Source organism: Ambystoma mexicanum, chromosome 2q (assembly GCF_040938575.1).
Source record: "Ambystoma mexicanum isolate Mex_15411 chromosome 2q, UKY_AmexF1_1, whole genome shotgun sequence".
NCBI lineage: Eukaryota > Metazoa > Chordata > Amphibia > Caudata > Ambystomatidae > Ambystoma > Ambystoma mexicanum.
Window position 1 is genome coordinate 728,491,633 of NC_090924.1, and position 13,928 is coordinate 728,505,560.

Sequence of the window (13,928 nt, forward strand, 5' to 3'; positions counted from 1 at the left end):
AATAAATAACAAGGGCTCCAGACCATTATCCTCCATTGCAGCCCCTTCTATGGCAGATAAAGGTCATTAGCACCCCTCGTTCCCAAAGCAGGAACCCAGGGTGCTAAAAAATTGATTTTCCTTCCTACAGGGGGACACCGCTTTCCAAGATGGCCACCATGGAAAGATAAGGTGGGGCTCAGTACAGAGCCCCTCTTCCCTTTCCATGGCAGCCTGCAGAAGGCGAAGTCAGAACCCTATGGCCATATTACCACAAGCACATTTTGTTTCCCTTTCAAATCGATCCTACTTTCTAATAACTTTATCACATAGCAGGTCCCATGTGGACATGGCCACTTTAACATCATTGTTCATCCCTGGCGGTCAAGGCGAGTAGCCAGATTGTCCGGGTCATGACCTTATACCATGACCACGACAATCTGGCCACAGTCTATACCTCAGTCACCAAAGGTATATCACTATTGTTTATACATACAATATGACACTTGTCAAAAAATAAAGTGAAGTGTTTCTGTATGCGCCCTGATGCGTGCGGGCTTGAGCACGTTATAATTTAAATAAATAACAAGGGCTCCAGACCATTATCCTCCATTGCAGCCCCTACAATGGGGGATTAAGGCTATTAGCACCCCTGGTTCCCAAAGCAGGAACCGGGGTGCTAAAAAATAGATTTTTCTTCGGTATCCTGCTGTAGGAAGGAAAATCCTTTTCCAAGATGGCCACCATGGAAAAAGAAGGCAGGGATCAGTACAGAGGCCCTCTTCCCTTTCCATGGCAGCCTGCATAAGGCGAAGTCAGAACCCTATGACCATATTACCACGAGCACATTTATTTCCCTTTCAAACCTAGCCTACTTTCGAATAACTTTATCACATAGCCAGTCCCAGGTGGACATGGTCACTTTAACACAATTTGTCATCCCTCACGGTCAAGGCCAGTAGCCAGATTGTCCGGGTCATGACCTTATACTATGACCCGGACAATCTAGCCACTGCCCATGGCCACAGGATATACCTCAGTCACCAAAAGTATAACACTATTTTTTGTACCTACATTATGAAATTTGTCAAAAAATAAAACACAGGCACATTTGCAAAACCATGCTTTCAGGTCCATGCCAATGCTCCTTACACGAGTTTGCTTGAAATCCGCCCATGTTTTTTTTTTTCAAAAGTGTCAAAATGTATGTACATACAATAGTCATATAACTTAGCCCCCAACTTGACAAAATCCATTCAAGGCCTCATCACGAGTTGGGCGGTAACGCGTATAGCCCTACCGCCAAACCCCCCGGCGCTATTAGCACCGGATCATTGGTTTGGTGGAACAGTTATTGCCCATTCCCCATTGGGCCCATTTGGGAATTCCTCATTTCCCATTGGGCCCAATGGGGAACATTTGCGCATTTACCGTCAGCGGATTTCCCGCTGGCGGTAAATGTGCCGAAAATCGGAAAATTTGCAGCGAATTTCCCCCAGCTCAGAGCTGGGGGGAAATCCGCCAAGGTAATAATCTGGCGGACCCTTAAATGCGCAGTAATAGCGCTACCGCCGCATTTAAGGGTTACCGCCAAACTCGTGATGAGGCCCTCAGACTTTATACAAACATTCAAGGTTGGGTCTATAATCTTTCTGAAAACCTTTGTCCACATTCGTGAAATGGCAACAAAGTTATAAGCCATCTAAAAATATTGAGACCTCCTCGAAATTAGCCCGCTCTTGAGAAAATCCCACCAAACTTTACAAAAACATGTATATCTGGATTTAAAATCGTCTTGCAAACTTTTGTGCAGATTCGTCAAATGGCACCACATTTATAAGCCTTTACAATATTTTGTGACCCCCTCTAATTTTCCCCTCTCCTGTCAGAATCACACCAAACTTTGCAAAGCCTTTCAGTATCAGGTTCAGAATAGAATTCCATTTCATGCTGTTTCATTGAGTGATGCCAAAGTTATAAGCCATCCAATAACTGCTCCTGAACATTTGAAGTGTCCCTGAACATCAAACTTCACAGGACTGTTCGCTGACTTTTACAGTGAAAACCACCCATTTTTTGGCTTCCTACAGCCATATCCCATCCCATCCACATCATCCCTCACCTCCACAGAGATTGTTTGTTAAGTTTGACAAGTGTAATGTTGTGTTTTTTAATATGTTTTTACCGTGGATGTCCGCGGACATCGACTTAAGTCCGCAAATCCAACATGGCGGGCGTTTCCAAAAATCTGACGCACTTGACACTTTTCACCATCCAACCAGGGGGACCATCCAATCAGGGGGTGCGTTCGATGTCTGCGGATGTCACCCTCTAGACCTATCATGCCTGTCGGTGGGACAAACAGGGAAATAGGTCAGCGGAGCGGAGCCAGATATCACACATTTTTTTTACCTACATTTTGCCTGTTTTAAAAAGAAACTACTGGACGGATTTTCACCAAATCTACAAAAGCCGCCGCTCCTGCCATAAATTTGGTGAAAATCTGGCCAGCGGTTTGGGCTGGAGGCATGAGCAAAGTTTTTACCATTCAGTCTATGAAAAAAAAAGATCTTGGGACCCCCCCCTTACATGTGCCCCCCTTGACAAAACTTCACCAAATTTGCCATGAGAATTCAGGGTGGGCCATATACTATTTTTTGCAAATGTTTGGTGAGGATTCGTCCAGGGAGAGCGAAGTTATAAGCCGCCCAAAAAGTGCTCTTCATATGGGTTTAGCAATTTAACCATAAATACACGGCCGCTACCGCTGGCAGTGTAATATGTATATATATATTCAAGGGAAACCTTTAGTTGCAGGGACGTTAAGGTGAGAACTTAACTTCAACAAGCCCCCTGAAATTCAGCTAAAGCCACCTTAACTTCGCGCTCCCTGTTGAGCAGCCTATGACCACAAAGATGGCATTACTAATGACATTATCTACGCCATGATGACATCACTCATAACATCACTGGTGACATCACTAACATCATATATGACATCAATGATTATTAATTTATGGCATCAGACATAAGATCACTCTAGGTATTTGCCCAAATTTAAATGACCTTTACATTTCATCATATGTGATATTAGCATTTTAGAATAGTTCATAACAAGGAGTACATTGTTTAAAACAGTAAACAGCTACACATGCATCATATCACTACTTGTGAAGCTTTCGTTTGTAGTACTTTGTGTGAAGGCATCATCAAGCAGGACAAAGATTCGGAATTCAAAATAAAACACTTTATTAACTTAAATGTCAGGATGGAAAAAGGCCTAACTTGCCCTATGCTAAGGTGGGATTTCCCAACCAAAATAAAACGAAGGAAAGTCTGAGTCAAAGAGTTCAACTTAAGACTCTTTCTGTGTCCAAAACCTATATTTGCCCTCACAACAAAATCTGTACAATGTGTAGGGATGTCAGCAGCCAAAAGTGTTGAACATAAGTTCTGAGCTTCTTCCAACTTGCAGTTTCCTTTCAGCTCCCTTCCTCTTGTGTAAAACAGTTCCAAAAGAAAAGTCTCAAAAATACCTTTCTCAAGTTCCAAGCAACACAATTGTGAAAAACCTGAGGACATCCTCACATTTTCTCCCATTGGATCCTTTGCTCAGATGGCCAGGGAAGGGCCATCGTGTTTGGATCCCGACTCTGGGGGCGGACAAGCGAGGGAGGATCACCTGAGTAGGGGGTCCTTGAGGAGTGGGAAGAGGATGCCTGACGGCAAGACACAGTATCACCTCCTTCCTAATTATCCATCACCCTACTCTCCCTCTGCCTTTATGGGATATTACCGGTCCTGGCCGTTTCCCCCTCACCATTTCTAACGCATACTGAGACGAGGAAGAGGCATCAGGAGTATGAAAGATTACCTATGGTAAAAGTCCCTTTAGTACTGTGCGAAAAAAGATGAACGGAGAGGCCTATTACACCACACTACCAATCTGTCCCTTTAATGAGGTCAGGCAGAATCAGGCACTTGATAGCAATTAAACACACCTGCCCTCTATCGAACACCACTCCAGTACTGACAAGGAGAAAAGGAAACCTAAGGGTCAGACATGTCCCTTTAATTGGCCTAATCGGAGTCAGGTAAGGGAGGCCAAGGACTCACACTTGAAAACCCTTGGCAGGGCTCAGGTGTATAAAAGGTGGAGCACTCCGCAGAGCAGAGCGCAGCAGCTAGCAGAGCAGGGACATCATTTCACCAGAATGCCAGGGGTTGCAGAAATGCCAAAACATGACCCTTGACCTCTGATGACATGACAGGAAGTGGTGTCATTTAACCCCACCCTGAAGTGACATCACGGGAAGCAATGAAACATGACCTTTCACCCATTGACAAAACAGGAAGTGGCATCACATAGCATTGTTCCTAAGTACACTACGTGAAATATGGTTAAGATATCACTATAATGTGATATACATTTCATACAAGAATGGATCACCATATGTATCGTTGACATCAGAGTGAATAGGCCTATATCACCAAATTACTGTGAATACAAGCAGACGTCCAAGGCCAAATGATAATGATGTGTTATTATATAGCACTTACGCTTAAGCGCTTTATATGTAACAAATATATACCCATCCTGTGTTGGAACTCATTTATCGACCTCAGAAAGATGAAAGGCTCAGTTGAGGTGTTTAAGAACATACTAAATCAGTGACTCACCCCCTGAAGTGTGCCTGAAATAAACCTTTATGAGTCTCACAATTGTTGTACAGAATTCCTGACATAAAAAAACGAATGAGCAAGGTCAGGTCAATCTCTGCTGAAGAGTAACCACTGCTACACCCTGAGTGGGTGACCCCTTGTGTGGCTGGTCACAGAATTCTCATGAAACTGTTCTTCTGCACAAAAAGGTTTTATTTTGAAGTGCGGTGGTGTAGTAATACACTGGTATTTAAAAATAAAACATAGGACATTTACAATTTGAGGACATACAAAGTGTAGTATCTAAGTACGAATGATCAAGTAGTCAATATTTGAGACATCTACTTGTACAGTTTGTTCATTCTTTATATGTTCCTTGGGAAGGAAGCTTAGAGAATTCAGTGGAATCATAAACAGGTGGGGGTGCCCATAGAGTGTGGGCACAATCAAGAGTTGATCAACAACATATAATGCATGTCAACATGACAGTGTTTTGGCCATTTTGCCTGGAGCTAGGTGAGCTCTAATGGTGTAGGCTTTCATCAGGACAGGAGTGTCTATACGAGTGGACGGTCCTATGTGGTCGAATCCAAGGAGCTTAGTGGCTTAGATTAAGAGCTGGAAGTCACTTGCATCCTCGACATCCGAGACATCACACTGCTGCTTCAACGATCTTGGCAGCTGAATGCACTGACAATAGACGTGACTGCGCCTGTTGACAAGATGACGACTGCATCCTAAAGAAGTGGATCCTTTAGGAATCACCACAAGACAAGCATTACTGGAGTGGAGAGACCACCTGGGAACATAAGACAAAATCTTGTCTTGGAGGAAGTTAGCTCCCTGGTGGGATTTAAACTTGATCCTTTTGGCCACTGGGAGCCGGTGAACAGAAAGAAGTACCAGGCTTATGTGGGAGCCATAAGTAGTAGAGTTGGAAAACCGGCAGCAATATCCTGCAGAAGCTGCAGACGGTGTATCAGGCCAAGAGGCTGGGCCTGAAACAGGGCAGTGCAATAGTGCAGGCGACTTGTTGCCAAAGAGGCGACTACCCCATGGTGCAGGCGAGCAAGTACAAAAGGTAAAACCTTGCGAAGAATTTTGAGCAAGAAGTGTCCTATTTTAATAACTGCACTCACCTGGCCATCGACAGTGACGAAAAGAGATAGACTCCCAGATTCTTGACTACTGTCACCAGGATGGGAAGAGCACCCAGCACAGATGGCCAGAAAGAAGACACCAAAGAAAAGGACTCAGAAGAAAAACCCACTACTAGAACCTCCATCTCAGGGGGCCCCAACCTTTTCGGTGTAATGGGCAAAATTTGTATAACAAATCAAATGGTGAGGATCAACAATTTTTCAACAACACATCAGTGCTCAGTTGGCGGAAAAATGATTGCAACACAAATTAGGAATTTAATAAACTAAACACTGCTAATAGAACATTTTAATTTGCAGTACTTAACAGTTATCTATAGCATGTGCAATTTTTGGAAAATGTATTTACAAGGCCTTTGTTGTTGGACATGGACATTTTTAGGACATTTTTGACAGATGCGACCAGTTAAATTGTTAAAAAATATAGTAGGACTAAATAAACATTACCAGGGGCTTCAGGTTCTGGAGCAAAATATTTAAGAAAGTTTGGACAGTAAAATTGGTCACAAATGAAGCACTGATGTTCATGTGTACATTGGGATTTCTGCCCAGGGATCGTCTGCGAACTTTAGTGGAAAATGGTGCATTCCGAAGCATACACGACCAGTATTTTCCTCAGTAATTGATTTCTGTATTATGGACTGTTTCTTTTCAGGAATGTTATGAACATTTGCATATCTGATTGAACAGAGTGATCACTATCCTCTTGAGTTAATTTTCCAATGGTCAGGGGTGTAGGAACAACAAAGATGATGTCCACCAGCCAGAGGGGCTGGTTGGTGATGCCTATGCTCAACAAGGAGGCATTGGAAAGAAATACTAATTCACAATAAATGAAGATATTCTCTCAAAATGGTTAATCAGATCAGAGGCCACACACGGAAGTGTCAATTTGTTTGAGTGTTTGCTTAAAACTATCAGGGACAGAAATATTGGTAAACAGTGTTTCCATGTTCAGGAGGTCCAGGTTAAAGAAAGGAATGCCCCATGGTTCGATGCAGAATGTAGAATCTCGAAACGAAAATGGAACCATGATACAATGAGTGGTGTGTACACATCTGGTCAGATTATAGTTTCAAAAGAAACACAAATAATGTATTGAGAAATAATGGAAGCTTTTTCGGAGGACATCAAACTGATTTATGTTGAATGCGATTGTCGAGACAGGCATTATGCCATCTCCTTGGACAAGAAGTGCTTGGTCCACCAGCCCCCCATGGCTATAGTCTAATTTCCTTACTGAAAATTGCCAGTAAGATATTCTCCACATGTTTGATGCTCAGACCGGAGATTTGGGCTCAAGGCAACAATATCTTGAAGGCCTCCCAAGTGGGCTTCAGGGGAGAGCTTAAGTACATGGACCACTGCTTCACTCTGAGCACCATCATGGAGAAATATGGTAAAGTTAAAGGAGGAAGATTATTTGTGGCTTTTTTCAGATTTGGAGAAAGCATTTGATTTGATTCATAGAATCATATTGTTGCGTAATTTACATTTGAATGGGGTTCTGAATCCTATCCAAATGTGATATGCAGACATCTCTGAGTCTGTCCAATATACAAGAAAGGGGAATTATACATTGCTTTCCCCCATCAATAAAGGTGAAAAGCAGGGATGTCAGTTGGCCCCAATGTATTCCTTTAAGCCTTTGACTCTAGTACTTATTTTAGGAAAGTTAATCCACCCTTTCTGAAGGGGACATTTTATAGCATGCTTCTTTATGCTGATGACACTGCTATTCTGGACCTAGAGGTGGCAGTCCTCCAACACAACAGGGCCTGCTGTACACAAATTACTATTTTGGGAACCATAGTTTGAAATTAAATATAATAAAAACAAAAATGATGGTGTTCTCGAAAAGGGTGAAGCCTTGTAGTTGGTTTTTAAACTAATGTGGAGATGAAGAGGTATTCTAATTTTTATTTGTGCCTACTCTCCTCAAAGAGCGGTGCTTGTGTCAATCATTTTAAGGAGACTGTCGATAGGGCATCATTAAGGAAATTAAAGGGCTATTTACATTTTTATTTCACGTTTAGGGCATTCAGATTGGACAAGTGCCTGGAGGTATATAAGGTCAGGACTGCTCCATGATATTATATGGCAGAAAAATCTGGGGTGGTTCAAACTGTAATGTCCAGGAGTTGTTGAGTTTTTGTAAAATATATTCCGGTGCCAAATACCAGGTCGACCTAGAGGTACAACTGGTAGCACCTTATGAGTTGAATTTGAGGTGTTAGTTTAAAGGTGTCAGGCCAGTTAAGACTGTTTACTTATTTAAAGGCAAATGATTGAGGCCTCCCCTGTTAAAAACAAAGACAAATACTTGTGGTGCTGGGGGTTAGAGGGGTGTGTAAGGCAATGTCAATTTGGATAGGGGTTGGGATATAACTACATTTGGCACAAAAAGATGATGCAAAATATTTCTTAAAGCAAGAGCTTGTCCGATGGGGAGAGGCAGATGTCTACAATATGCATAAACTGCCTTGTTTAGCTTTTAATGCAGACTTGCATACAGATGGAAGACAGCAAGAATACATCTGTGAAATAAAATCCCCAGAATGCAGGAGGCTGATGCTATTGTTATGTTTAAATGTACCTACACCTCAATTAATGAAGGAGCGCTGGAGTAAACAAAGTGTAACTGCAAAATGGGAGTCAATAATTTGTCATTGACCAGGTTTTTATATATAGCTTGTTTGAATATGTTAAAGCAGCTTTTTTGTTTTGGGATTGTTCTATAGGAATATGAAATGTGACACATGTGTTTGAATGTTGCTAATGTAATGAAGAAATAAAATTAAATAAATATAGTAATACTAGTCATTCATTACATGTAGGCTTCAAAGATCACTTCACCTGGGCTTTGGAGGTTTACCTCCTAAAAATTCCTTTTTTTGCCTGTAATGGCCAATAATGAATTTTAAAGCCCCTGCGGCCTGTTACCTGGTGAAAAAGAGGTTAGGAATAAAAAGAATTCAGAAGGATTTGGAGCGTCTCGTCTCTGCCCAATAGGGATTTTACACAAAACATAGTGGCAAACAATGGTCAAAACATTGAGCATTTGACAACCACTTCATAGAAGGGTGCAGTGGTGTTAGCTAGGCTTTTGGATGAATTAATTGGCTGGTTAATTTAAATGTATTAACAGTAACTTAATTGGATTTGAACATAGGGCAAATTAATAATGTAAAATTCGGCATACATTTATCTTATCTGCCCATTCTCCAAGTAGCAGATTGAGAGAGTATCACACAATGACAATTTTGGCATCAAACAGAAAACTGACTAGTACAAAAAGCAGTGCATGCAAACTATTAATAAAGGAAAGGTGGGTATACGTGCCACTTATTTGCCCATTATGCTCCTGCTAGCTATACAAAGGAACACAATAGGACCATTTCCTCCAGGACACAAGCATGGTTCAATTGTTTTGCTCATCAATACATTTGCCATTTTAGCACAGTATCAGAAGATGACAGGGTTTGAACAATGACACTGAAAAAAAGTCAGGACATTTACTGAAAAATTATTTGCATGGTGGCAACAAACTAAAATCTTGCATCTACAAAAATAAGCCAACAGGAACCACAGTAGGCTCATTGGCCAACATTCTCGCACAGTTCAATGCTACTGAGGTCTCATCCCTACAGCACCTCCTTCTAGTCTCCACACCATGGCCGAGAGCAAATGGCGAGCAACAATTTTCAGATGCTTCAAGCAACATGTTGCTCCTGAGCCTCACGTTGGGGATCACTGCTCCATCTTATCCCCATTTAACTTGAGCCAGTTGTTGTTCATCCAGCCCATCACGGCCACCAAGCATTCACATAAGTCAGACGATACCTCAGCCTGGTCAAGATCTAAATGAACCAGAATCTGGGTGTCGTCGGCATATCAATAACACCTGAAGCTGCGGGGAACACTGCATAAAAGCAATTGAGAGGAAGACAGACAAGGTGGAAGAGACAGCAATTGGCCCCTGTCAGTCGGGAAAGAAGTAAACCAGGCCAGGACAGGAACAGAGATGCCTACCGAGGTCAGGCGGAAAAGCAGGATGGGTGGTCGACAGTATCGAAAGCCGCTAAAAGATCTAATAATATCAGAGCACCCACTCCTCCACAATCAACCAGCCTGGCCAGGTCATCCATAACGGACACCAAGACACTCTCAGTTCCATGTCCCAGTCGGAACCCAGACTAAAAGGGGTCAAGAAAAAAAGAAGATTCCAGGAATGAAAAGAGAAGAGGGGACACCAGGCCTGCCAGTAATTTCATGAAAAAGGCAAAAGAGAAATAGGGCGGAAGTTGGCCAAGAGTGAGGCATCTAATGACAGCTTCTTCAAGAGAGCAACCATAATGACTTGCTTGAGTTCCTTCGGGATACAACCAGACTGGCAAGAAACATTAATTGCACTAGTGACCCAGTGAATCATGCAAGGCATGATATCCTTAAGAACAGGATCAGATGGTGCACTAGACTTAAGTTGGCTTACTGGGTTGGAAACTGCCTCAACAGAAAACTCAGGAAAGAGAGACCATGCCGATGAAGCTACCAGCATTATTTCAGCCAGAATAGAATTGTTGACAGTTACAGTGTTCAGTTAAATAAGTTTACATATATCAATGATTTTAGTAGAAAAAAAAGTCAGCCAGAGAATCACATAAAGACTGAGTGGGAGTCACCGTAGGAGTAAATCGCAAAGTGGAGGAGAATGATTTCACCACTGCAAATATTTCCTTAGATTGGTTCAGGGTTGTCTCAATCTTCTGGCTGAAAAACCCTGCTTGGCAGATGAATCGCACTATGATCGCTTCTAGAGAACAGACAACTGTATTACACTAGCTAGGGCACTAGTGCTTTCCAAACTAGACTACTGTAATGCCTTATACCTAGGTACCAACCACCACAACCTAAAAAAGTTACAAATCTTCCAGAATAATGCGCTCAGGTCAGCAACTCACTTCCCAAGAACACTTCACATCTCAGAAATGAGACACAGGGTACACTGGCTACCCATTAATCAAAGAATCAGACTTAAAACTCTATCACTCACTTTCAAATGCATAAACCAGTTATCACTGATGTATCTATGTGACAAAACAAAACATAAACCCATGGATCGACTAACCAGTTCCCTCCAAGCAAACTGCTTTACTGTCCCTAGGTTTAAGCTCCAAAGGGCAGGAGGCAATAGCTTCCCAGTCTTAGCAGTCAAAATTCTCTACCTAGCATTATTAGAACCGAACCCTCCTTCCACAGATTCAGAAAAAAGGTTAAAACTTGGCTCATTCAGAATGAATGTTAACAACTTCTCACCAACTTCTTCACAGGTGTCTTATGTAATGAATGATCTGATGCAAATATATATATGCTATAAAGTCTAAAAACTCACTGTAAATTAATGACTTGTTGCAACTGTAAATATTGTTTGTCCACTCTAATGTGAATACTTTTCATCCTGCAACTGTAATAAATGTGCCCAAATGTGTCAGGGCTTGGCGCGCTAAATAAATACAATACAATACAATATGACAGTGAACGGAAAACCAATTTCTCAGTTAAACCATTATACAGGTGTTATTTGCGTTTGGCCTCTTTTAATTCTAAACAAGCTCCCTTAAGTTCCTCAAAAAACCAAGGATAGGATGGGCATTTGCGTGGATGGATGAGCTTCAGGGGGGCCACCTGGCCAGCCTTGGCATATAACGTCTGAGATAGACACGATAGGTCAATTTGTGCAGTATCTAACCCGTATCCACCCCCTTGCCAGCTACGTTTTAAAATGGCAGCTTGGCAAGGATGGATTAGGGGTACAGTGCTATTGGAAGGCTTACCTGATGCCCTGCGGGAGCATCTGGACCTCTTGATGAGTTAAGTGCTCCACACCTTTCTTACCCCTAAGACATACAGTAGGTGTATAATGCTGTTGTATTTAGGGAAGGAGGGCCTGGAAGTGTTGAATGTGGTATTGTAGCTGTTCTCTTGATATGGTTTGGAATCTCCCCCTCATATGCTGCCAGATCCTAGGGCACAAGGGGCACAGTTACTATTGTGCTGGCTGCCCCTCCCCACGGTTCTTTTCTTAATGTATATGCAACTGGGGAAGGCTGGACTCAACTTTTGGTGGTTGGTATAACACTTCTAATTGGGTTCTGCCACTGTTGAGCACCAGTTGCCAGTTCCTTCACTGGTAATCGCTTGTCCAGACCTGTTGCGACATGCCTGGTGCTGGGAGAAACAAGGGCAACAGTCTCTTGGAGTAATGGGTTCATCTCTAGGAAGAGTATCTTTTTCCACAGCTGTAGTTATGTGTTCTTGTGCTCTGTCTGCGTTCCTTGCTGTTATTTCTTACTGCTGAGTTCTTAGTGATGTTCACTGTTACCGCTGCAATACCTTCCCGTGATAATGTCTTTCTCTCTTTCTCTCTTTGCTTTCTCTGATGCATGTGCCTGGAGGTGTGCTGGTGGATGCGAAGCAGAGCGGAGATGAGTGCCGGCCATGGAGACTAAAGCCCAGGTAAGTGTTTGCAGAGCGGGAGGGCCAGGTTCCTTGTAGTGTCCTGTTATCATCATTCGATGATGTCTTGTTGCTTTCTTTCCATGTTGCGCAGATTAAAGGCTGCAGTAATGCGGTAAGCATTGAGCTGCTGTTGTGGTGAGCAGAACAAACATGAAGCAGGGAGTGGGCCTCAGGATGTGGTTTATATAGCCCTTGGCCACTCTCTGCTTGACTATACTGCTTAGCCTGGCATTGGCTTTAGGGATTTGTGGCAGCCATGTTGGATTTCTGGATGTACCATAGTAAGGTGGCCATCTTGGAAGTGCTGGTGTGATGATTGCTGTGCTGTGCCTACGCTAGCATCGCAGCAGTGTATGTTGGGTGACGGCTACGCCAGCAGTACAGCAATCTAGCCTTCCCTGGTGTTTCAGCTGACCTTACTCCTGCCATGAACCCCAATAGCAGCCACAGTGGTGTTTATTGGGAACTTGGGTTTAACTCTTTTGGTGCTAGCTTTGACCCTTGTGATCATGAGAGCTATGCATTGGAAATGGTATTAGACAGCGATCAAACTATAGAACTGGGGTGACAGGCAAGACCACACCATTAGGATTTGCTGAAAAAATAAGATCTAAGATGCCACCTGACATGTGGGTCGGCTAAAGCACCAATTGACTAAGGCTAAGATCTAATTATGAGTCAAAAAAATGGCCCAACATCAGGCTTGTCGAATATCTTACCTAAGGTTAAAATCCCACAGTACCACCAGGTTGCAGTACTTAATTTGAACAGATGCCACTAGTTCTAAAAAGGGATTAAGATAACCTGAATATGATCCTGGAGGGTGATACACCATAAGAAAGTGTATAGAATGGGAAGCCAAGATAGCTAGACGCACTAGCAGAGCTTCCATTGCCAGCCCATGTGATAGGGGAATCATTGAAAATATGAAAGATACTTTAAAAATCATTGCTAATCCCCCACAGGGTGAGGAGACACTCAGTACAAATAGATAATGTTGTAATCCTCAGTAAGTACCTGTGAAAATGGTGGTGCAGACGTGGCAGAGAGCCAAGTCTCTGTGAGACACAAGAGGTCGGGAGAGTATTTACATTAGAAAGTCATGTACACATGATGCATGGGCGACCAAGGAGTGAGTATTAAATAGGTAAGCACTCAAAATCGGAATGTTACCAATATTAACAGTAGGAACAGCACAGACAGTATTAAAGTTAGCAGGGAATACTGTACCAGAAGGTGCAAGCTTGAGTATCGTCCCACGAGATATAATAGGTAAGGATGGAAGGCCAAGCCCATCTAGCCCCGCCTTAACACGGACGAGCACAGACGGGCTTGCCTTTGGCGCACATCAGACGTGTCTGCTGTGCTCACCCGCTGCACTGTCTAGGTAACCAGCACATAAATGCCGGCCGGAAAGACACGTGGCCGCGAGAGATTGGCAGTGGCAAACAGACTCCTGCCACAAAGCAGGAAGTGTCAGCAGATAAAAGTAGCAAATGGTAGATCTTGAAAAAGTAAAAGAAAAAAAAATTATCCTGACGGAAAGTGAAAAAATTGTTATTTTTGAAACTGTTGGAGACAGGAATAAAATGGAAGATGAAGCATAAT

At 42.7% G+C, this 13,928-nt stretch overlaps 1 long non-coding RNA gene across 1 annotated transcript in view; it reads left to right on the top strand.

Moving 5' to 3' along the window:
* The first annotated feature begins 10,730 nt into the window (after positions 1–10,730).
* LOC138569018 (uncharacterized) overlaps positions 10,731–13,928 on the top strand; it is a 248,812-nt gene continuing 245,614 nt past the window's right edge. Inside the window, exon 1 of the long non-coding RNA XR_011303059.1 lies at positions 10,731–12,317. This is a non-coding gene — a long non-coding RNA (uncharacterized lncRNA). The remainder of the gene's footprint in view (positions 12,318–13,928) is intronic.